At 40.0% G+C, this 26,361-nt stretch overlaps 2 long non-coding RNA genes across 2 annotated transcripts; one reads left to right on the forward strand and one right to left on the reverse strand.

The window, feature by feature from the left end:
• Positions 1-722: 722 nt before the first annotated feature.
• Positions 723-3,668, reverse strand: LOC106149316. Its single transcript, XR_001235412.1, has 2 exons — positions 3,123-3,668; positions 723-1,033 (listed from the first exon to the last, which is right to left on the reverse strand). It is a non-coding gene; the product is annotated as an uncharacterized LOC106149316 (long non-coding RNA).
• Positions 3,669-3,761: 93 nt separating this feature from the next.
• Positions 3,762-24,419, forward strand: LOC102020959. The gene is made up of 2 exons (XR_262135.2): positions 3,762-4,946; positions 24,164-24,419. It is a non-coding gene; the product is annotated as an uncharacterized LOC102020959 (long non-coding RNA).
• Positions 24,420-26,361: the final 1,942 nt, after the last annotated feature.

A 26,361-nucleotide genomic window follows, 5' to 3' on the forward strand; every position in this document is an offset into this window, starting at 1 on the left:
TCACCATGGCATGAGCAACTTTTGTCCCCCAGAGCTTTGGTCCTTGCTCGTCCTCCCTTGGTACCAACTAACTATAGGCCAGATCTTCTAAAAACTCTGAGCCAATATGAACCTCTCTTACTTTAAGTTGTGTGTATCTGGTATTTTGGTCTAGCAATAAAGACAGTGATTAAAACACCACAGAAAGAAATCCCTTCCCCCAAATGTCACTCCACAAAACCAAAATGCAGACTTGCTTATTTGCACTTCACTCCATCTCTTCTGCTGTTTGACAGGCTCACATTATGACTCTGGACCCTATCTCTGCAGCCCTAGCCCAGATTTGCAGAACAAAGGGAAGGTAACTAGCTTACTCAAAAAGGAGTCCACATGCTCATTAAAACATGCACTGGGGTAGGGAAGGGGGGAAATACTGTTAGTTTTCTCTCTTATTGCTGTCATGTGAGCAATAGAATGCACCAGCCTATAAAGCCAACATCACACCAAGATGCTCACAGAGGAGAAAAAGTGCCCTTTGAAAAACTGAGCAATGAATGAACTGATTTAATTTCATGAGATACACAGTGTGTCTGAGTGTGATCATTTTAAAGACCTTTAACTAGTGGAATATAGAACAGCATTCTCATAAAGTTAATCAATTAGTCCAGAAAGAGTGTGTGTGTGTGTGTGTGTGTGTGTGTGTGTGCGCGCGCGCGCAAGCACAGAAAGGGAAGCATTAAAGGTGAAGGAGGAAAGTAATACTTTATTGGTGACTTATCATAATACGCCAGAGAATTTCCCCCATACTGAATTTCATCTTTAAACAGACTTCTAAGTTTGTGATATCTATTCTTCCTTCTTTGAACACACCAGTTATGCAGGCTGGCTCAAAGATATAAAGTTGGTAAGCAATGGAAAGGGGATTTGAAGTTCCCATCTGCTTCCAAATCTGGTCCTCAAATCAGGTCATTCTTCCATATCTTCTGAAGGACGCAGTGTCTAGGTCTCAGCCCTACACTTAAGTGTAGTCTTGGAAATCTTCATTTGTAAATCTCTGCCAATAAATCAGACAAATGTTGGAGAAGTACCCTAAGAAAGTCATTCCTGCTCTGCCTCAATTTCTCCCTCTGCAAAATGAGGAGTTTGAATGAGACCATTCATAAAGATCCTGGTATTTCAATAACCTGGGATCATGGTTAAAATGGCACAAGGATGGACGAAAAGAAACAATGCTGGTAATGTATGATATCCCAACTATCACACTTTCATTGCAAAAAATAAATGTTTCAACAAAATTATGTTTTAAACTGAGTTTTCATCCTGCTTGACAATTTATAGTCATGCAATTTTAAAAATGCCAATCATTAAATGCAAAAGAGTGACATATCTAAGCATGCCGGAACTGCTAATGGATGGGAGTATGTTATTGCAACTATAAATCAACTCCTCAGACCTTAAAATGCCATAAATAAGCAAGTCTCTATGTCAAAATTGGCAAGATGACCAGAATCACTGTGCTGATTTATTACACAGCACCTTCATAATCAACACACTGTTGATCTGCCACTTTCTTTTTATATAAACATGTGAATAACTTTTTGACATCAAAATAAATCATAGCTACTAGATCTGAGCTATAACTTGCCAAATGCCAACAGAGGTGAATGACACTTTGGGTGTGGCCTGTTATTTTGTGTTAGAACCTTGTTGACAGAGAAATTTTATTTCTTCCTTGTCATTTGAGTAATAGACACACTTGGCTCCATATTTTATCTTGGCTTTTGAGTAAAACCCATTAGTAAAATGAGTAAAACAGGTCTGTAAATGTAAACACTTTTATGAATAACAGCTTATTCTTCTGTCACAAGGAGGATGAGTATAAGGAAAATAGTGATAGTTTTGTATAAGCAACTGGCTTTGGGCACCAGTGTACAAAAAATGTACAGCTCAGCTACCCAGAAACATTTTGTTCTGTTGGGAATATTGGTTGCACTAGTTTGAAATCTAGATGTTCAAAGCTGGAACCATAACATCTCTCTCTCTCTCTCTCTCTCTCTCTCTCTCTCTCTATCTATCTATCTATCTACTGATACCTTGCAGCATGAATTTAATTTGTTCCAACAGTGATTCTGCAAAACATGACCATGTTCATGTTCACGCAGGATGGTTAGTTGTGGCTATGTTTCTCATGCAATGCAGAACTTGCAGACAAAACCAAACTTTTGCCAAATGCTTCTGTTTGTGAACCAAATTGTTTTCTAACAAAAACATTTGTGAACCAAGACAACATTATATATATATATATATGATGTTGAACAAGGCATGTATATGTATATATGATGTTGAACAAGTGAAGAATAAAAAAGAAAAGGACAGAGAAAGTGGAAGAAATCACAAGACAAATATCAAAATCCAGCATAAATCTTGCAAGAAAAAGAGAAGAAAAGAGTCTGATAATTGGGATACTTTTGACGGAGAAGTGGTTGAGGGGGAATTAGAACAGCACAGAATAACCCTAGCAAAGCAACTGAGTTATGATCATAAATTATACCAAATATGTTTGTAGTATGAATGAAAGTCTAATTCAGACCAAGGACTCTATTATTTTTCTTATTTGAGAGAGAAAAAACAATAAAAAATGCAAAATTTCAAAACAAGTTATTGGGAGAGTAACAATGGTTAGTATATTGGACAGACTCTATTTTAAGCTCAGTTTAAAATTATAACACCAGGTTGTAATTGTATCACAGAACCAAAAATGCAGCTGAGTATTGCTGTTGTGGAATTTATGAAAGAAACCTTCTTTTCCCTGCCATTTCACTAAGTGCTGCAGGATGGATTAAAGGTGACAATTTACTGATAATGCATGTATGTCTGTGCATGTGATTGAGCAACACATTCATGTAGAACTGTCAACCAGTTAAATAGTATTACATTGTGCTGAGGAGAGCCTACTTAGATTTTCTAAATCAGTATTCTTGATTTGTAATTTATTTATTTGAATTTAAGTTACATTTTATTTGAGGAAAGGATCCTATGGTCAACCAATTCTGGAAGCACTTAACACATTTGTTTAGCACAGCATAAAGGAAGACATAACCATGGGTATTTTTACAAATAGAAGTAGCATATTTACATCTTACTTTTTATACAGCAGAAGACCTTCAAAAACCATGTCAATGTGTGTGGCTTCATTTCCCACCTACACAATGGGAATAATGTTTAGAATTCACTTCCAGGCTAGGTGAGGAAGAATAGTTCTTAGCGTGATACTTTTTGTGAGTTTCTAATAGTTCTTCGTTAACTGATTTATCAGAATTAGGGCTTTACTCTTTTTCTGGTACACATCAAGAGAGTTTTCTTCAGAAGTCTGTAGGATCAGGACAGCTTTATCATTAGGTTGCTCTTTCAGAACCAGAAATCTACAGAAGTGAAAAGAGGAGGCTCTATTCTTTCTCCTTATAAAGGCTATCAAAGGATTGTACCATTGCCAGTGCCATGCCAATCTGTGACAGTGAGTTCGTGCTCTGCAGAACACATGTGGGTAATGAGTGAAAAGCATCAGCTTCTAGAAACAATGGAGGATAGTCCTTTTCAACAGCAACCATAATCATCTTTCCTGTCCTCGTGTCTTCCATAGGCTTGCATCCCCTGGCCCAGAGAGAGAATTCATGGCATCTGTCCTGGAATCTGGGTGGAATGTGAGTCACTGGCCTGTATTGTGAGTCACTGGCCTGTATTGTGATTCACTGGATCCGTAAGTGGAAGTGACACCACACATACAAACTCTTGCTGTTCTGAAGTCACCAAAAGGGAGACCGTATGAAAAGGTAGGAGAGAGAGAGAGGAAAGGAGAGATAGCAAGATAGACCATAGTGGCTGACCACACATTCCAGCTCCTACTCTTTGAATCTTCCCAACTCAGAAACAGGAATGAAGATGTATTGAAAGACACCCAAGAAATACTCAAAGATCCAGCTCAAGAACTACCTATCTTGTCTACAGCCATACCACCCTGAATGCACCTGATCTCGTCTGACCTGGGAAACTCAGCAGGGTCGGGCCTGATTAGTACTTACATGGAAGAACTACCTGTCTGAACTCACTCTATCAGCATACTCTTGAAAAAGTTAAGACATAAAATACATAGTAGTATTTTAAGCCTCTATTTAGGGTGTATATTTAGGCAGCAGTGATCACTTGAAATATCCTGGTTTAATCAAGCACAGTCACTGCAGTTTGTAGGACAGAGTACCTGAGCTGACCCCTCAGATAAAAGTCAGTTCTACTCCCAGAATTCTCACATCTTTTTGCAATGGGTAAAGAGACAAAGTTGACATATATGATAGGCCCAATCACAGAACATTCCTATGGTAATACTAAGTGCAAGCCACCTGACCATATGTCATGGGTCTATGACTCGCTCTTTCCCTGTAAATAGCAGCTCCTAGAGTTCTCCTAAGGTGTGCTCTTTCTCTTTCCTCAACTCAGCCTGAGCCCATGCTCCTCCTTCAAAACTGAGAAAGACTCAGAGCTTCTCCACAAGACATACAATACCAAGATCTGTAATGTACTATCCTAATGCTATAGCAATCAGTCTCCTAACTCGTATCATTTCTAAGCCAGGGGAATAATTGCAAAATACACTTTCTATTTGTTCAGCTTCAATCCAATTTAAGTCATCAAACATTTATCAAATGTCTACTCTGTGCCAAGTACTGGGGACAACAAACTGCTGAATCACTCCCTTCATGCTCAGGATGCATTTGGCAGGTGGGGAGTGGGGGTAGGGATGGTCAGGGACACAGATACCCAAACACCTGTGATGCAGTGGAGTGACACACAGACATATAGGTGAGGCTGTGAGCCACATAGAGGTCTGTCTGAGTAGGAAAGGCTGGGAACCTAAGGAAGCTCAGGGAAGACATCGTTGAAGGAAGGAGAGTTCAGCGGGCAAAGGAAGTAAGGTGGGTATTCTACCTAAGGTGGAGGGCTGGCCTGAACATAGACAAAATAATGCAGAAGGAGTTAGAAAATTCTCATGTTACAGTCTGATTTTCATTCCTCTAAATTTATGAGTTGAATCTTTGATACATAACGCCATCCTATATGTTGGTAGAGTCTATCAGGAAGTAGTTGGGGTTAAATGAGATCATAAGAGTGGGGCTTTGGTTCAATCTGCCTGGTGTTCTTTTCAAAAGAGGAGGTGGTGCTAGGAATTAACACACAGAGAGAAAAAGCCAGCTAGGCACGCAGAGAGGACATGCTTGCCTGAAACCAGGAGAGGAGCCTCAGAATAAATCAACACTGTTAACGTGTTGGTCTTAGATTTCCAGCCTCCAGAAGGGTAAGCGAATAGATTTCTATTGCATAAGTCACTCAATATTTGGTATTTTGTTTTGGCAGCCCTAGAAGACTAATACACAGCAAAATAAGTAAAAGCCATTCACAGAGACTGTTTCCAGGAAGGGAAGGAACAAAATGTGAGGAAAAACCAGGTGTGGTGGTGGATGCCTATAAGCAAAGCTTTCTGAGAGACTAGGCAGGAAGTTTGAAAGTTTAAGTTCAGCTGGGGCCACTTAGTAACTTAGTGAGATTTTGTCTCAAAAATAAAAGGGGCTAAAGATGTAGCTCACCAGGAAGGCCATGGGTTCAAACCTGAGCATCACAAAAGCAAGTGAGCCTTACACAAGTTGAAAACAACTTGTGTGTTCTTCTTTGTTTAAGGCTGTGTGCTGTGAATCTGAATCAGCCTGTTGCTGAACATGCTTCTGATAGCCTTGTTTCTATGTCCCAGAATTTATCTTTTATCACTTTTCTGCTGGAAATCAGGCTTATAGAGGAAAGGCATCAATTACATGTCATTATTCATGGAAAAACATAATAAGTAAATTTCATAGCAGAAAGGAATCTTGACAGCCACCTTGTCCTTACTGTGTATTTTGCAAATCACATTCCACAGAGCTGAATTTCTTTCCTCCCCAGAATCTCTTCTTTGGAAAAACTATCCTAAACTACCCCATTGCAGAGTAATATTTTTGAGTCCATACAACTTGAATGGTATACACCACTCTCCCGGACCGGCAGTCAGACTTATTTGTCTTCCTGGACACTGTGATTGATGCGTAGATATATAGGTGACCCAGATCACCAGTCAAAGACCTCTGTAGGATTTATACTATAGTCATCCTCAAAGACACTTGCTCTAGAGAGTGGGGAAATTATCTGTTGCACTGGAAAGCAATCATTTTGTTAATAGAGAGTCAAATGACAGAAAAGACAATTTCTAATAAGACTAACCTCATCCATTTCTGTGTCCATCCATAAAACTTTATATACACATACAAATATTTGCTTTGCTCAGAAAGTATATATGTGTTCATTGCTATTTAAAGCCAGTTAAAGATCATAGGAAATACTGCTTAGATTTACTTTGCATTCTTTCAACAGGTTTGTGTTCAAAGATAGGTTTAAATATAGATAGCACTTCTGCCTTCTTCCCACACTTCGACATCAAGTCAGACTTCTGGTTTCTGTCTGTCTGTTTTGTTTTGGGGTGTGTGTGTGTGTGTGTGTGTGTGTGTCACTGGGAATGAAACCTGGAGTCTTGTGCATGCCAGGCAAGTGCACTGCCACTGAGCCCCACCCCATCATGTAAAACATTTCTCAGCATTTCTGGTAAGAACATGCTGAGTCTCCCTACCATTCTTCTTTATGCAACACTCACAGTAGCTATTCGCAGTCCATCAGATTTGGTCCTCCAGATGAAACCCTTTTGCTTCTGTGCATTATGTCACCCTTTTCTTGCACTTCCTTAAAATTTTCTACCAGACAGTAAGGCAAGGAAATCTCCAAATCAGTGGTGACTTTGTTAAAGAAAAAAGCAAGTGGACTTTAAAGTTTGTTTCCATCATCTTGTTTCTCTCTGAGAAAACATGTTTGAGATTTCTGCCATCCATTCTATGTCAAACTCCAGAAGGAGGGAATGAAATGACAAATAACTGAGGAAGAAAATCACTAAAAAATTAAACATTTATAAACAGAGCCCAGGAAACTGAAGCCCAGAGAAGAAATGTAGCTTGCCCAAGGTAATAATGACCCAGCAGAATTCAAATCCAGTTTTGTCTGGTTCCAAGAGTAGTTTTCATCCCACAAAAGATTGCTGCAAGGAAAAGCAATAAGAATCAGGGTGCATTCATGTTCCTGGAGGATTCTTCTCATCTTGCTTCTCTTACTGCCTTATTTAAGTGTTTTCCTACATCGTTCCCAAGAACATATGTTCCCAGTGGGCTGAAATAAGGCCAGCTGAAGACAGAAGCTCCGTCTTTCATCTGTTCCTCTTCTTAGGAAACCAGTGAGAGTGATGAAGATTCAAAGGGCTCGGGTTTCCAACTTGTACCCAGGTGCCTTTATTGTCTTATCTTTCAAAGACTCTTACATCACACCCTATCAGCTGGAAGGGCAATCTGACTTTAAGATAAAGGTTGAAAATACACACACAAGGAGACACTTGGCTCATCATTTTGGTAATTCCTAAAAGATATCCAAAGCTTCACCTTTCACACAATAGTCAGTCACTGCTGGCCTGTCCAACATGTTCCATGTGTCAGGCAAAGTGTTCATATTTTAACAGACCACAGCCCTTTAGATTCTCTTAACTATTCTCTAAATGAGGACTTGAACTATTTTCTTGGTCACAGGTGAGAAGCCTGAGACAAAAACAGAAATGGAGTCACTTGCTCAAAACATCATAGCTAGGAAGAGTGAAAGGTAGAATTCAAATACAAACAGAAAGTGCTCCCAAAACATAAAGCCAAAGAGTGACTTGCAAGGCATTGAAAACTCAGGCTTTGAGTGAGAGTAGCATATAAAGAGGAAGGTTCTCAAAAACCACCAATAGGAAGTGAAGGAAGAGGAATACTCTATAAAAGTCTAAGTTATATAATTGATGTGGGGCCATATCTGACCCATTGAACTATTGTAGCAAAAATTTTTACTGGAACCTAGTCATGCATAGTAACTGTTGTCTCTAGCTGTTTTTGTGTTGTAGTGGCACAGCTGAGTAGTTGCAATGCAGAATATATGACTCAGAAATTCTAAAACATTGACTATATTTGATCCTTAGCTGAAAAATACATGCCAAACTCTAATCTCAAATTATCCCATCTGAGATGCAAGGAAAGGTTGCAGTGTTTATATTCTTAATCCTGAGTCACTGATGGAGGTTGTAGGGGAAGGCACTCCAGCTTTCTGGCACCTCAGCACAGCAACTGTGATAGAGGTAGCACCTGCACATTTAATTCCAAAAGTGAATTCCAAAGTCATGAACCAGTGGTCCATGAGCTACAGATTTGCTCTGAATGACCACACATTGTTTTGTAAAAGTGTGAATTAGTGGGAGATTTCCCATCTTCAAAATCAAAACATTCAACTTTTCTTTTAAATGTAGGATAGCTGGCACCATTGGGCTTACATTGCTACATGGTCATCTAGAAATGGAAAACATTGCCAAGATCAGCAACTGGCCAGTTACAACTGCACCTATTAACTGCCTGCCTTGGATAAGCACTGAATTTTCTGCTTCCTGGTATACATATCATCATCATCAGCAGCAGCAGCAGCAGCAGCAGCAGCAGCAGCAGCAGTAGCATCAACAACCTAAGAGAAGTTACATGACTCACACAAAGACAGGTTATGATTAGGTGTCTGAGCACATGTTGCCCATGTACTTTGCTGAACAGTGAGAGGTCATAGTCCTTTTGGCTCCGTCTCATCCCTATGTATATGTATTATACCCCCACCCTGTGTGACCCCTGCAGAGGAACTCTGGGTACAGAGCTGGTCCTCTGCTCTGTCTTCACAAGATCTGAATAATGCATTAGAACATGTAACACAGAATGTGAAGATAAGAATAAGTGCTGCTAAAAGTCATGACCTTTGTCACCCAGGAGAAGCAAAGAGTAGTCAGTACAAGACTGACCCTTTTCTCACCCTGCCTTCATTCTTATGGACCGGAGAACTGACACAGGACCCTCCCAGGAACCAGCCATCACCAGTCAACTGGGGATGCTAATTGTTCTCTGACACATCATATGCAAAGCTCTCCATTCCTCACATTCTTCTATAGTTTGCATGGATGAGATACTGCCATACAAGGAAATTGTGGCGTAGGGCCTACCCAAGTAGAAAAAGGGACAAAAAGGTTATATGGAAAAACACACTGTAAGCCAAAGGAACAGTCTGGGTTCCTTGAAATTTAAGACACAATGTATCACCAGACCCCTTTGTAAAACCGAACAGCCCCGACTTTTTGTTGCTACCAGTTCTGGTCCAAGCCATTATAACTAGGGAAATAAGGAGCGTCTAAGCCATGGTGCCTCTAGAAGACACTGGCATTGGCCTGATTCATAGGTTCCAGGCATTGCAGAGTAAAATGTTCTGTAGCTATCTCACCTTCAGACACGAGGGTTGTTCTTCTTGCAACCAGAGCAATCACTGACAGCCAGCTTCCTCGGGAAAGGATTATGTAACTCCAGTCATGGTATCTCCCATTTTGCTCAAGATATGTCTATGCAGAAATGATAGCTAGTATCCACTGGCAACGAAGTAGAAGTGCTAAGCAACAGACACGGCAGCTAAGCTCACTAAAGGGGATCTGATCAGGGCATCAGCAGCATCTGGTGTCAAGGTATTCAGGGAGTTCTCTTCCAGTTTCCATGGTGAGTCATGGGGAAGGAGAGCTTAAGGGAACCCAATTTCCTTCATCCAGCCATGAAACATCTTACAGAAATGCATGGTAATGTTACGTCTTCAACTTGAATCATGACAGCAATGACAGCTTATGCTCCAGCATGCCTCAAAATATTAGTACCATATGTTTCTCACCTAGATCAGTCTTCCTCAAAACCCATCCAGAGTTCCCCCTTTTCCCCAAGGCAGGCTTGAACACAATATGTGTACCCACCCAACATCCGTTGTGATTCTGTGTCTCAGGAGTCTTTAATTGGCTACTGGTCCAAGTAAATACCCCAGTGTGAAGCCTGCGTACATCTCAGACATCATCCCATCTTTCTCTTTATCCTATTAGTGCTGCCTTTGCATCTTTACACTCAAAAGTTTATTATCTTAACACCTAAAGAGTCTTTGCGATTGTCTCCCCAGTACTTCCACAGCAGCATGACACATCTGACAGTGTCATTCAGAGATGGAGATGTCCTCAAGGTAACTAAAGCTCATCCTAGTGTGTTAGACGTTCCTTACATGCTGGGAATATGGGTTCCTCAGCCTTCCACCTCTTGGTACAGTGTCTGTTTTCTCACTTTTACTAAACTAGGTCATAGATATATCTTATCCTTTATTACCACTGGACTTATCTCCTTGCAGAGTAAAATGTAGATATATCTTATCCTTTATTACCTATATTTATGATAAGATCTACAGAAAAATCTATTCTTATAACACCTGACCAGGTTGAAGAAGTAGGTAACTAAAGAGATAGGGGTGAATTCTTGTTGGAATTTCAATTCCGCTGGGGGATGGAAACAAGGTCCTTCAAAAAATCCACCAGCACATTCTCTATACTGGGAAGGAAAAATAACTCAAATGTTTATGGAACAGCTATATTATAGAGAGGAATTTTATATATTTAAAATGAAGAATTGTCTAATTCTAAGGAAAATGAAGTTCTACCTGGCTGATTGTCTTACTGGGAGCTATATACATTTAAAAACAAGGTGGCTCATTTGAACCAGGTCTAGCTGACACCCTATCCTGAGGACTTTATAGTATATCATGCTCCCTCCAATCTAGAAGGCCCAGTAACCATCCACTTCTTAAAAGACAGAGAGAAAAAGAAGAAATACGTACACTGGCATGAGTCCAAAAAGGATTTCATTTTATACGTATCTGTGTAGACAGAGGGGTTTTGTGCTGATACATTTCCTGAAGGTGCTTGTCATTCTCCAAGGCCTTGAAATACCAACATGGACTTTCCCCTACCTGCTCATTTAACCCCCTTTTAAAGTTTTCACAGCAGGCACACACACACACACACACACACACACACACACGCATACACATAACACAACTTCACAAAAAATACCACACACAAGCACACACACACATATACACATTCATGCTTAAACACACACACACACACACACACACACACACACAGTCTCTGAATATCTAATTTTGGAATTTTGGGTCCTCTCCAAGAAAAAAATTAAATTTAGATCAATTTCATTCAAGGTTCAAAAAATTATTCTTCTCATCAATATTTACCTGAACGGTCATTATCATCACTCACTCATGGGTTTTTACTATGTGGACAAAGTACAGGAGATTTAGCTGGTCATGAGTGGTTAAGTTCCTGTACTCATGTGAGGGGTTACAGCCATTGTAATGTAAGCTTCTGCTTTCAGAGACTCAGGTTGGTCACAGCAACTCGCTGCAGCCCCTGCTCACCTGGGCAGCAATAGGAGCTCAATGCTCAAGCCCCTTCCATTGCCGGAGGCAACCTATCCATGACTTTCTTTTAAAAAATGGCCCGTATTGTAAATTATGCAAACTTTAAATATTACCATGCCATTTTTACTGCCTCATTTAAATAGAAGATTTGATTAAATAACATATTTATGAAGTGGAATTCAGTAATAGTAAATTACCAGAAGCTTTGATGTTTATCTTCCACCATCTATAAGACATGCTCTTCATGAAAAAACCTCTGAATTTGATTTAAATTCCATGCAAATACATTGGCTAACCTAGATAATTTTATACAAAGTAAACGTTTCTGTGAATGTATACTACATATATATGGTTAAAACTGTGAACCGAGTTATATATTGATTGTTGCTCTAAGTAATTTATTTAGTTGTCATTTCAACCAAAATAGGCCAAAATAATGACTTGTGCTATACTAGAATCTGAAATATTTTGAGAAGAGAAGAAAAAGCTATGAGTTTCCTATATCAAATTTCAAAATGTAGTAGTTAAAAATATTTCTTCCATAAAAAGTGTATGTCAGTGGATGGGAGTCCTAGGTTCCAATTTCAACTATGCCAATTAAATAATGAAGTAACATTAAGAAATTGCTAAATTTACCAGGGATGTATGTTCTACAGGAGTAAGAAAACAGAAAAAACTCATTCTAACACTAATGTTCTAGAGCTCATTATATCTCAGAGTAGACCTTTTAGAAAATCACTGTAAGAGTAGTGACAGTGTGCTCTTAGATAAAATATCTTTTCCACATTTCTGGCTCTTCAACCCAGCATGTCCAACTAGAAACAACTGATCTGACTATCCCACAGAAAATAGAAAAATATTGAAAGAAAAAGACGCAAATACTGAGGGCCTGGAAATGTTAGAATGGTAGTCATTAACCTTCTTTAATTCTTGTATCCCTATATAATGCATGAGGTACAGAGACTTTAGGTACTACTTGTAATGATGAGGATAATCATAGGAATAGCAAAAGCAACAGTAGTTATGCTATGAAAATTTTTATTTTCTGACCATTTATAAACTGCTTTGTTCACTTACTCTTCTTGGTTACATATTGCTTTAGATTCTATTTTCATTTCCATTTTACTTGTGAGGGTACCAACTATTGAGAAGGCTAAAGTTTCCCAGGAATCAGATGTGGGCCTGTTTTATATATCCCCTATTGCAGAAAAACAGAGAGTCATATTTTCTTTTAACAGTTTGTGTACCACCCTCTTTCTCTCCAGGATTCTTTCTAGAAACATCTATGACCCATAGGAAACTAAATCAAACAGGACAGCAAGCAAAATTAGTGTTCAGAGAAAGAGAATATTGCAAAAGAGGTGAAGGAAGTAGACATTAGGGCAGGAAGGAGGTAGGAAAAATCACTGCATACTTCATGTCTAAATATATATCTCCAAACTTGACAACTGCATTTATTGAATGCTTGATAAAAATGATAATAATGACAATGATGACTTAGACTGAGAGAGTGATTTGAAATCTCAATAGAAAATCCTTATATACATATCATTTGACTAGGTGGAGAGACTATTTGTTCCACCCTGCAGGCTATTTCTAACAAGTTAGTGTTGGAGTACTGTGCTGAGTAGGCTATTCAATCAGCAAAGCTATAACCAGGCTCAAAAAGGAGGTAAAATAATCTAATAGTGGTTCTGCTCTGGGTGCATATTTGTAAACCCTACATTGGCCACTCGGGTGACTCAGTGGGAGATACAAGCCATAGGCTATTATTTCTACTTTACAATATAAAAAAAAAAAAAAAACACCCTAAAGCTCACAGAAATAAAATGTCTGGTGCGTGGAGTTAGTGTAAAGAGCAGAGAAATCACGGATCCTCAAGTTGCTGATCCAGCACTCTTTTTGCTTCTTGTAACTCCAGATTGCAGGAGAAAGTTCTATTGAACCTGCATATAATTTTAAGAGAGCAATTTTGACAACTTTAAATTTTCTATGGAAATTTAGTCTTGAAAGAGTACAGTCTGAATGTGAAGGGTTGGTTGATTGTTCAGTCCTAACAAGTCAATCATAGTCTGTGAATTTGATTTAAAAGGAGGTGACCATATGTTGAAGCTTGAATGTCCCCCAAAGCATGTGTTAGATGTTTGGTCAGCAGCTCTGAAGTACTACTGGGAGGTGATAGAATCTTTAAGAGGTGGGGTCTTTTTGGAATACATTAGATCATTGGGGTGAATCTTTGGGAATATTGGGAACTTGACCCATTTCTGTCCCTTTCTATTTATCTCCTGAGTGCCATAAAGTGAACAGACCTCTTCCTGTATATGATCCAGGCAGGATGTACTGTCCTGCCAGAGTCCTAAAGCAACAGGGCCAAGTAATCATGGACCGAAACCTCTGAAACTGTAAAGCAAAATAATCATTTCTCCCATTTAAGTTTTTCCATTTAAATTCCACTTCTTCCTCTCTTCCATTAAGTTTCATTTAACCTTTCTTTCATATCTTAAGTATTTTGCCATAGTCATGTGGAACTGACTAACACAGATTAAATATGAATAGTCCAATCACCAATGGTATATAACAGCTACCTTAAGTCAGCTCAGAATCTGTCACTATTAATCTCCATGGGAAGATGCCACTTGTTTGGGGTTATTTCAAACACACTGAAGCTTTGGACTTAGGTACAACCTCAGTCGTTTTGAAATTATATACATATCTGCAAAGATACGTCACACACAATCTGCACAAGCTTGCTTGCTACCACATTTTGATGGTGGGTACACTTAGCATGTTCACCATGCATCGATCATTAGCTGGGGTTCTCAGTAGGTAAGAATGATACAGATGTTTGCAAACTACTTGAACTGACAGAACAACGAGAAAATTCAGAGAATAATATCACATATTCCATTATAGGGGAGTAAATCTATAAAAGTTTTAAACACTGAAGTAGTCCAACATGTTTATATTTGGATTTCTTTTACAGGGATTTGAACATAATTGCTTCATATAGCAAAGGAAGCAGAAGCTGAGGGGTATGAATAGCACATTAGCCGGCTCCCATTTCCACAGAGAAATGAAAAATCAACTCTTCCAAATCTTTCAAGAAGAAAGACCATATTAATGAGGCTATCCTACTGGAAGTCCATCATAGTTTTCATAGCTTCTACAGCCAAATTAGTTAGCAAATGGGGATTCATAAAATTTTGTAAGTACAGATTAAAACACTGGCAATGAGGATAAAAAGAAAACAAGGTGGGTATGAGTTACTCACTGTTGAATTTCCATGATGGATGTATGGGCATTCATTATACTATTCTCTCCAGTACTTTTATAAATACATTAGGAATTTTCCAGAATAAAAGTTAGTGTGATGGTTAATCGAGACTGTCCTATTGATTAGCTTTTGGAAGTACAGATTAAAACACTGGCAAATGTATTAATTAGTTAGCTTCAAAATAAGTGTGTGAAGTGGTTGGGAGGGAGGGTGGTACATGAGGATAAAAAGAAAACAAGGTGGGTATGAGTTACTCACTGCTGAATTTCCATGACGGATATATGGGCATTCACTACACTATTCTCTCCAGTACTTTTATAAATACATTAGGAATTTTCCAGAATAAAAGCTAGTGTGATGGTTAATCTTGACTGTCCTGTTGATTAGCTTAAAAGCCACACAGGAGATTAGTAAAGCACACTTCTAGTGTGTTTGGGTAGGTCAAAGCCATGTGACATCAATGACTATGTCTGGTCCCTGACTCCGTCCTCTCCAGCTCTTTCCAACTCTCTGCTTCTTGGCTGCTATGACTTAGGCGATTTTCCTCTTCCACCCGCTTCTACTATGATGTCCTTACCTTAGAGTCAGCCAACCATGGAGCGAAACCTCAGAAACCATGAGCTGCAATAAATCTTTTATCCTTTAAGTTGTGTGTGTTAAGCATTTGGCCACAGTAATGAAAAACTGACTCATTCAGTTAGGGAAAGGATCATTGTTTTAGATAACATTGCAAAAGGTAACACTATTGCCTGGTCAGCCTGGAAAAATGCAGAAAACAACTTAAAAACTCTTCCAAGACATTATTTTTTTTTAAAGAGGCAACATTTTGGTTGACCTTGTCTTATCAAAGTAGCAGAGTTTAGAATTTCTAAATCCATATTTTCTTGTAGCTGAATGAGATGTAGCGTTCACTTTTTCAAACCTTTGTTTCTGGATCTATGAGATGGGGATGCTAATCATAATTTCTTCATTGTGTGCTACTGTACACATTTTATGTGTATGTCAAGTGCTTGAGGATACAGGAAGCAAACATCAAACCATGTAGCCCTTAATATTATCCCCAAAGCAATTTATATTCCTGGATACATGGTAGGGAGTCAATTAATCAATGTTAGATGAAGGAAGAAAGTAATGATCGCAGGAGGGATACTTATAAAATATATCTAATTAGGTGTTATTTAAATTTCACAAAGTCACCAAAAAGTTTTTTGTTTATTTTTGTCTGTGGCTATGTACATTGAGAGTCAGTTCAACAACTTGGTAATTAAAACAAATACCTTGCATTTCCAACAAACTTAGCAGCATAAAATAGAAGGCAATTACTCAACTCTGATTTAGGCTTAATATGCAGCATGCCTTAATTTATTCTAATTTGATATTCAAAAGAATATCCTTAAGGTAATATCTTTCTGCAGCTCACAATGACTGCAACACACCAAATTAAGACTAGCATCCATCAAGTGCACAAGAGCTGAACTCCCTCCACCCTACACCAAGCAGAAAGCAAACCTAAGATCTAAGGAAATGCCAGGAATCAACCTGATGCAGAGGAAAAAAAAAAAGCTCTTGTGCATTGAGAAGATACCCTCTTGCCTTTATCCAAACTTAGCTCATTAACCCCAAGATATGCAATCAGTTCCTGACTATAAGCAAAGCAGACATATTTACACATTGGCAAAGATTGGTCCCTAGTCACAGGAACCCAAGGGTTCCATTAGCAGCTGATGCACGGGGTAATATTTCTTCTGTCTAGGATTTAGACCAGAGATATCTTGGCCTACAGACTCCTGAAAACTCTTACGGCATGCCTTAGAGACAAGTTCAACTGCCAATCCACCCAACCTCTATGAGGCATTTTTCCATCTTTGTGATTAATGCAAGGAGGACATCTCACTTAGCTGCCAATTTGATTCTCAGTGCTGTTAATTACCCTTTGAATGAGGCAGGTTAAATTTAGGAATAAGATGTCAGCAAAGTGTGTGTGTGTGTGTGTGTGTTTCTGCACGTGCGTGCAAGTACAATAGGGAAGCTATGCATTTCCAAATATACAAGGGTGGTGGATGATTACAACTGATTGCAAATATTATCAAATACAAGAATTATCTGTTGCTGGGAGACAAATTACTGCAATACTGAGCGGTTTAAGACAACAATAATCATTTATTATCTCAGGAGAAAATTGAGTGAGAGAGGGAGAATTTTATTTCCTTCTTATGATCTCATCTTGGAAGTCACTCAGAATTGTTACAATCTATTCATAGGGAGAGGAATCAGACTCTACCTTCTGAAGGGGAACGTGTCAGATATAGTTTGAATTCACCACTCTGAATATTCGCTGGGCGCCTAGAATCATGCTATGTCTTTTAATTCTTACCACAGATCTTTAGCTAAGCATTAGTATTATTACTGTCATTTTAATGAGAAAATTGGGCAAGATATGCACACTGCTCAGGGTCATTTGGATTACTAAATGGCTGTGCTACGATCTACTGTGGTTTAAATGAACTTTCCATGTGACACTCAGACTACGACCTCCTCTCTCTTGGATATATAGCTACTATCTGGAGCTAAGGGATGACAATGCTGACTGTCCCCAAATCTCTCTTTATTGTTTCCTACCTTTAAAAATCTCTGGAGCACTAGCACCAATCCTCTACAATTCTGGGCAAGAATCCTGGAGTTCTGTGAATTTACCAGACACCTGGAGCTAGGCCCATGTGCATTATGAGAAGCATTTATTTTACCAGAAGCATTTGTTTTACCAGAGCCCTGTCTCTGTGTGTGTGTGCCAGAAAAGTGTCACCAAAGGCCTCTACACTGCCCCTGTCAGGTGCTGGCACTCACTGACTCCCTGACAGGAATCTCATCCTGTGGACAAGACTGGCCCCTCTGGAGTCACCAGGCTGTTAGGTTTGGAGGAAGCCATGGGCTCTAGAGACTGTGATGCTGGCTTTTTGGCATCATGTGGTTTTTTCAGGCATGGGAGCTCCATAATTAAGTTAGGCCAGGAGTTTATTTTGACCCACACATATATACATTCATACACACACACACACACATACACAATTTTATTTTCTTAAATTTCACTTCTCTCTTTGCTGGCAGTTGTCCTTTCCTTTTCTGTGTTCATTATCTCCTGGATACTCCTTCAGACACATACCTACATGACTCCCTGGCTTCATTCAACCTCTGAGCAAATGTATCACATAAGAATGGGTGCTCTTTCCTCATCCAATATTCATGCCCTTATCACACCTGAGTTATCTTATTTTTCTTCTGTGTGTGTGTGTGTGCTTATCTTCTATCTTTTTTTTTCTACAGTGTAAAATTTTGAATGTAGGCATCTAGCTATCCATTTTATGTTTTGTTTTGTTTTTTTGTCTTTTTGAGACAGGGTCCCCCTATGCAGTTCAGGTTGGCCTTGAACTCACTTTGTAGCATAGACTGGTCTTGAACTTGCAAGAATCCTCCTGCCTCAGCCTCCTGAGTGCTGGAATTACAGGTGTGCGCCACCACACCCGGCAGTGCTGAGTACCCAATGCTTAGAAAAGCAGATAATTTTTATTTAGTAAAAGTTTATTTTTAATTCAGCTCTTACTGGCCTATCTTTTCTAATATTCCCCTGTATAAATACACCACAAGCTATCCCCTGACAATGCATATTTAAGCTTTTTTTCCACTTTAAGTAATATTTAAATATAATATTAAGTAGTACCTGCATGATAAACTTTTGCTGAGTTGGTGGATGATCTCTGCAGGGTGGAGTCTCAGAAGCAGAACTGCTAGGTCAATGAAAAAAAAAAAAAACTCATTTGAAAGACTAGGGGCATCTCATCAATTATCTTAGCAAAGAGCATACCTCTTGGGATGTGGGTAAGGCCACGTTTTGACATGCTAATTCTGAATGATCTAAAAGAAAACCAAGGATGCTGACCTCCTGCCCTTCCCTCTAGCTCTCACTCCTTTCCTTCCTAAAGTAAAGGAAAGGGATTTCTCTTAACTTTCTGTATGCAGGTAAAAACAGTATCCTCAGAAAAGTAACATACAGAAGAAAAGATTAGAGTTGAAACCACACCCAGAGCCCAGCCACCTGAGTGTGTGTAAAGGGATCTCTCATTACAGTCTTGATGTAGCAATGCCCCAAATTAATGCAGCTACATTTCTTAGACATGTTGGCCATTCACCCATGTTTTAAGTGAAACATCTATTCAACTTCTTTGCCCATTTTTAAGTCAGATTGCCTTTCTATTGTTGAGTTATAGGAGTTCTCTATACATTCTTATTATCCATTCCATGTCAAATTCCTGCTCACATCTCCTTCCTCCTCTTTATCTCCCAGCACAGATTGGGAAGCTGACTTGGGTCTGTCACCATTCCAAGGCAGGTGTCCAGTTGGTACTTTGGGAAAGAGAAACTAGACAAGGATGCTGAGAGAAGAGAGAGGTCTTACTCTCTTTTCTCTTGTTTCCTCCTGGACAGGTTGGCGAGAAATATTCTGATTCTCAACAAAGGATGGGCTGGAAACACACAGTGGGCGTTTTTCCTTCTGTGCATTCTCTGTTTCCCACAATAAGGGCTAAAGCAGCATTTTAAAAATGTAGGGTGGGATGAAAAGAGATTTAACTTTTAATGTTTGAATTAAAACAGCATGAGCAACTTCTTTGAATACAATAAAAAAAGCTACAGGATATTCCCTGAAACAATCATTTCTAACTATTTTCCTCTGCATTTCATAAATAATAAATGTGTTAAAAAATAACCCCGTAGTAACACATTCTCTAATATACTAGTTATGCAAGCTGGATATAACTCTAAGAATCCCTAAATGTGAGAAAAATTGAATTTGGTGGGTCTTTTTTAAGCTAAAAATTAAATTTCCCTGGCCCCATGCAGACCTTTTCCCTCACAGCTATAGTTATAACTGGATTTTTAGGCCTTCTGAAAACACTGTGGTTTGCAATAAAGCAAAACACTATGTCAAAAACTGCTTAGAATACAGAAAAGCATGCTCCTGATATATACCAGAGGGCTGCTGTTTACCTGGTGGATGCATCAATATCGCTGTAGATCTCATCTTGACAACTGCAGCTCGCATTGGGATTCTGACCTCACCTAAATTCACATTATGAATTAAAAATATGAGCTAAATCCCTCTCCAAGTTACTAAAGAGGCAGAGTTTCTGAGCTTCCTATCCTTAATTCAACTCCAAACACTCTTTTTAGTTCCCTGATGAAGGTTAGGAGCCAAGCCATTAAGAGCACACTTGGTTTCAGAGTGTGAGATGTGTCTGCTCTGAAGGTAGTGGGTGTCCAGGAGAAGAAATGTGTTTAATACAGTATTGAAAAGCTGCAATGTCAGCCCGTGAATAAAACACTAGACCGGGGACTGGGGCAAGCAGGCTGCTTTCTGGGCATCTTCCTAACTGGCTCATGTCTGCTCCCTTGGAACCCAAGCACGCCTGTGCCTGAATACCCCCCACACCACGAACCTCTCCCCGTCCCAGCCACAGGAGGTGACATCTGCTTTTGAGACTGGCTGCTCAGATATTTGACAACTGATACTGTACTGGGCTCCATCTCTAAGTTTCTGTTGTGACAATGGTGGTGGTGGTGGGAAGAAGCCGATTTTTGTGTGTGTTGTTCCTTCTGTGTGTGTATGTATGTTCTAATAATAGTGAAAAGAAGCAGATAATGTGAATCAACAAAACACCACACGCAGACACACACACACACACACACACATCCTATGACTGACTGACATCCCTTTTAATATTTTGCTTACCATTCTGACCTCATGGTTCCCTAATTGTTTGAGGGTTATTTTTGAAGAATCCCACATGAATACAATCATGGGAGATACAGGGTAACTGTCCAACACATCACTGATCCCAAGGAATTTATAATCTCTCTGGGCCAACAAAGTTACCCCAGATTAAATGATTAAGGAAGATAAGAGAGTGCATAATTAACACACGAAAGGAAACTTGCTTCTGAGTTCAAGGCTCTCTCCTCAGGCGTGACCTGAGCTCCAAGCTGCCAGCTCACCCTTTCATTATCCTGCTCCACCTCTGCTCTCCAAGTGCCATTTGCTGGCTCCAGAAAGCAGAATGCTCTTTTTCTGTTTTCTCCCTCTCAATCCAGGCTACTTCCAGTGTAAAGGTTCACAACCCTGACGGTGACCTTTTAAAAATTCTGATGTCCAGGAATCTCCCCCCACCTCCAGACCAATTAAATCAGAACCTTGAGGGGAGAGTAAACCAGGCATCACTCTTTTCAAACATTCCCACCCAACATCAATGTGCAGCCAGTGCTGAGAACCCTAATCACACGCTCCAAGAATTATGCCTTCTGTTGAAGGGAGACCAAAAGGAATCCATGTCAAGCAATAGCTCCCAGTCCACTGAGAGTTCAAGCAAAGTCAGGGAAAGCAGCATCTAGAGCAGGTCAGGTCTGGTGGAAGGCTACAGCAGCAGAGCAGCAACCATTTAGGAAATTGCAACTCACATATTTGGTACTATTATTTCACACCCAGAAATGATCTGGTGAGATCTGCATGTTTTAATTCCTTTGGTGTTAGGTTTCTGAGCCCCGCAAATGGTTCAGTTCAGCAAGCTAGGTATTAGACTTCATCCAGGCTGTAGGCACTGATTTTACAGATAAGTTTAGGGAAGCAGGAGATGGTGACATCATCACAATTATTTTTTAACAGACATCAACCATTTATTAAGCCCTTACTGTATATCACGCACTGTTTTAGGTATTAAGGTCACAGCAATGAACATAGCAGAAGAAAATAAATGAAAGAAAGGTGTAGTCATAGACTATTCATACAAAAAATAAAAAGAAAAATTTTTTCAGAATCATTGCCCAGTTAATAAAGGCTGTTCAGAAGGTGTTTGTTTTGGTTAAGGCATGATTATAAAGTATGTGCCTAAGATGCACCTGGAGATTACTTTTTTCTTCCTATGTTTTCCTTAATACTGGGTATTGAGTCCAGGGCCTTCATACTGTACTAAATTGTACTCCCCTTTTTATTTTGAAATAGGGTCTTGATAATTTGCTAAGTTGCCTAGGCTAGTGTGGAACTTGCAATTCTCTGGCCTCAGCCTCCTGCAGTTATTTTTATTTTTTTTTGCATTTCAAGATATGGTCTCATTAACTTGCCCAGGGTGGTATTAAAGGTGCAGTCTTCTTGCCTCAGCCTCCTGAAGCGCTAGGATTATAGGAAAACAGGCCACCACCACACAAGCACCACAGCTAGGTATTTGATAAAAATGAAGAATCTTGAGCCCTACTCAGATCCAAGAAGTCAAATATTCTGAGAGTGTGGCTCATCATACCCCCAAATGATGCCCATATAAACCCCAGTTAGAGACCCACAGGGAGAAGAAGAGAAAGGTGTGTAGATTTAGGTAATGGAGGGTTAATAACAGTGGGTGGTGGATTAGTCAGGGTTTGAAAAGCCTCAAAGTCTCTGCCAGAGACCTAGGGAAGCTGGAGGGAACAAATACATCACAGTATCAACAGAAATAGCTGCAGATGAACACACCTTGGGGAATACCTGTGAGGAGAACTCTAAATGGAAATAAAAACAAAAAAGAACTATATGGGTTTTTATTTATTTATCGATTTATTTTATTTTGTATCTGCAAGGGACAGAAAGATCTCTATTGCAAAGCTACTTTTACCCAAGAGAAACATTTAGAAGTTGACACCCCGAGATGTGTATCATTCTGTACTAGTTTCTAAAGGGAAAAAGAGCTAAGTGCTAAGTTTACTTTCATTATGCACAGCTGTCCCACACCTTCAGGACAAAAGGAAGCCCTGACTCCCTGGGAGAGAAGACAACCTGACCTTAGGAGGTCTCTTCCAATTTTCCAGAACACCTCCACGGCCAGAGTCTATCAGGCTATTGATAATGTCACCAACTACATCAACCTGCTGCTCCACATACCCACAGTGGACCTGGGGACATCCTGACACATTGTCTGATGTGGATCTCAGCAGAAACCCTGCACATAAGGACTCCTGCAATGCAGAAGTCAGTGCGTTGAACCCCTAGCAACTGTCAATTTGGAATGCAGGCCAAGTGGAGAGGTCTAACAGTTGTAACGTTTCCCCAGGACTATGACTTTAGGTCATACTAAGGATGACTTTAGGTCATTCATGCAAAAATAAATAAACAGAAAACAAAACAAATTCTTTGGAGAAATACAGTTGTAGATGTTTTATGGTTCCCCATTAAGAACTCTCCAAAAATAATTTCACTGGGCTTGTTTTATTCCCATTTCCAAACCTATTCCTAATTGAGTCACTTCCAGTCTTTGCTTGGCTGTTTCTATTTGTACATTTAAAACCAGGCTTGACATATATACTACCAACTACCTGGTCAAATGTCGAGCTTTTAACACAACCTAGACCCCAAATTAAGGGATTAATATTCACTGGGTGCCTATTCAGTGCCAGCAATTGCTCTTACCCCCTGGAGATTGTCAGTGTGTTAAACCCAAAGCCCTGCTCTCATGAAACTTACATTCTACACTGGACAGAAGAAAAGCTGAGATAGGAAATAAGTCAATATATCCCCTCATAGAAGGGAAGTGATATGGAAAAAGCTCATATAAGGAAGGAAGTTGAGGATGAAAAATGCACCCTAATAAGGCCCAGAGGTAGATGCTTGCATTACACTGTTTTGTAAGTGAGTAAATAGAGGCTCAGAGAGGTGATGTCCCCTATCTAAAGTACTTTGGCTAGTAAGAAAGCTGGGAAAAATAAATAAATAATTCAGTTTTATGTCTTTGGCAGAACCTTTATTTCAATCCAGAGCAGGGTTCTAAGCTACCAGCCTGTGATGCCTAGTTGAATGCATGCTTCCCTGGGCACCTATTGTTCAAAAGGATGACAGAAGCACTGCATAGGACAGAAGGGTAGAGCATGTGTAGTTCATGCACCCCTGCTGATTCATCGTCGATCCTTCTCCTCGCTGATCTGTCCTGGAGGATGCCCAGCAGACAGCATCTTTAGGATATCATACCTCCTAGCATTCAGCTAGGTTGAGCCAAAAGAGAGGTCAGACGCATGGCTGCAGGGAAAAAAGGAAGGGGACAGGGTATTTATTTCAAGGTTCATCTTGGACCAGCTGATTTCTTATCTCCTCAGTTCTAAGAATCACTTTCTCTTCTTGCCCTCCAGGCCTGGGGTGATAATATGTGTTTTTGATAGCCCAAGGCCCTATGCTGTCTGTAATGTGCTTATAAAATGCACATAGACTTATAAAGACCTTGTTTGTTCAATTCTCTTTAATTCCTCTGATTTTGGTGTGAGGGCTTAGCCATAAGCAGTAACCATGGCTGCAAGGACAGGCCTTTTATTTATGCTAGGGGTTGCAACTAAAAATGAAAGTGATAGCTCTTCTGGTGCTTTGCTATGTCTCCAACACAGCTAAGAACAGAAGAATGCAGGCTTCTTGATCTATCATGACCCAGGATCGATGACCATACAACAGGGAAGCTACTGGAGGATGCTTTTACCATCCTGGACAACTTTTGGAAATTTGGAGTAGTGTATGCTAAGAAGCTTAAGATATGGCCCAAGTACCTGAAGTACAACCATACCATAGTTGACCTGACGCTCACCTGGCATAGAGTGACTGCATCATTCACATTCAACAGTCAGAAAATAAAAGAATTATGAAGAATGCTGTGCTCCTTGAAAAACAAGTCAACTCTTTCCTAGGAATCAAAATAAAGGCACAGGGAAATGAAGGGTGTTAATTGTGGAAAAATACTGCTGGGAACATAAGCAAGAAGACTGGCAAACACTCTGGGTCTCAGGAAGAGGCGTTCCTGTCTGCAAGTGCTCACTGCAGACAGCCCAGGAGGCAGCCACTGGGCTAGGCTGGACAGCTGCCATGCTCGAGGTTGGTGTGCACAGAGCAGCACCAAGGGGCGTGGATCACTATCACCAAGCAAGTTGAACCAAGGGCTGTTGCGTTCCAATTTCTAAACCACTTAAACATATATTAATGCGGGATACTCAAATCTTTTAAGAGTCTATTCTAGTACCTTGACATCCTCATCCTCATCTCAGCAAGAAACACTGAATCGTTCATACCCTGTAGGTTCTACTCACTTCCTGTTCCCCGTGTCAGAGTTCCCTGGAGTTGCCCAGGGCACAGCCTGTGTGAGGACAGGAGCCCAGCCTGAAAGTAGAGCACTGATTAACCCGGACATAAAGGAGAACTTCTGGTTAATAGTAAATTTAAATTCATTCTACTAAGAATTAGGCATGGTGCTAAGAACTTTGTGCATATTATAATTCATACAATTTTATAATGGTGTGCAGACTCTAAGATGACCCTCAATGATCCTTGGTAGCTGATGTCTTTGTCCTTGTATAATGGCTTTCTCTAGAGTATGGGCAGACTTGGGACTTGATCAAAATCAACAGAATATAGCAAAGGTGATGCAAAGGTACAAGGTGGTTATACATGTATGTGTAAATTGCTTCCCTATTATTGGGTTTGCAGAAACAAAATGACACTTTCTAAGTGAGACAATGGAAAAGGCCAGTCTCAGCAAAAGACCCTGAGTGGCCTCTGGGAGCTGAAAGTTAGCCAACAGCCAGCTTGAATCCAGAACCTCAGTCTCACAGACACAGGAAAAACTTGTGCCGACAATCCAAATGGATCTGAAAGCATGCCCATCTTCAGCTGAGACTCAGAGGAGGACACAGCCCACTCGACACCTTCACTGCAGCCTAGTGAGACCCTGAATAAAGACATAGCTGAACTATATCAAACTCTGCACCCACAGTGTGCTATTTGAAGCAGCCAAATGTATGGCAATTTGTAACACAGAGCTGAACAGTCGTGCATTTACATGTGGTTACATCACGATTATCATTATCATTTCCTAAATGGAGAAGTGGCAACTTGGGTTCTTTGGGAAACTTCTCCAAGGTCACACAGTTACTGAATAGCACTGAAATCTGAACAAGGTCTGCTGAGCTCCGAAGTCTATACGCTGCAGCACAACCTCTTTTACACTGCACTGTGCTCCCAGAAGGGAAAACTCTTCCAGCAACCCTACAGTCCGTTCTCTGATTATTTACAGGGTAGGACAATGTTCTCCAAAAAGGCATGTCCAGATTCTAATCTGGATATGTGAGGATATGACCTTATTTACAAATGAATACTGGGCAGGTGTTAGTTAAGGATCTCAAAATGCAATCATCCAGGATTTAAAGTGAGCCCTAAATGCAGTAGCTATTGTCCTAAAAGAAGATGAGAGGACACACATGGACATGGAAGAGAAGGCCAGGTGGTGACACAGGGAGTGCCTGGCGTAATGCAGCCACAGCACAAAGAAGCAGTGGCCAGGGGCCACTGAAAGTGAGAGTTCAGAAACAGATTCCTCTTCAAAACCTGCAGAAGGAATGAACTGCTCTCATACCCTGATTTAGGACCCCTAGATCTCCAAATGGCAGTGGAATACATTCCTATTATTTCAGGCCACTTAATTGGTGGAATATGGGAGCCTTAGGGAAGGAGTCTCTAATACTGTGTTGCTTTATTAACCTTTAGGACATGTCTTAATTTTTAAAGACAAGCTCAAATATTTATTCCTCAAAGAAGCAAG

Source organism: Chinchilla lanigera, unplaced genomic scaffold, assembly GCF_000276665.1.
Source record: "Chinchilla lanigera isolate Chin_1 unplaced genomic scaffold, ChiLan1.0 scaffold00041, whole genome shotgun sequence".
NCBI classification, from domain to species: domain Eukaryota; kingdom Metazoa; phylum Chordata; class Mammalia; order Rodentia; family Chinchillidae; genus Chinchilla; species Chinchilla lanigera.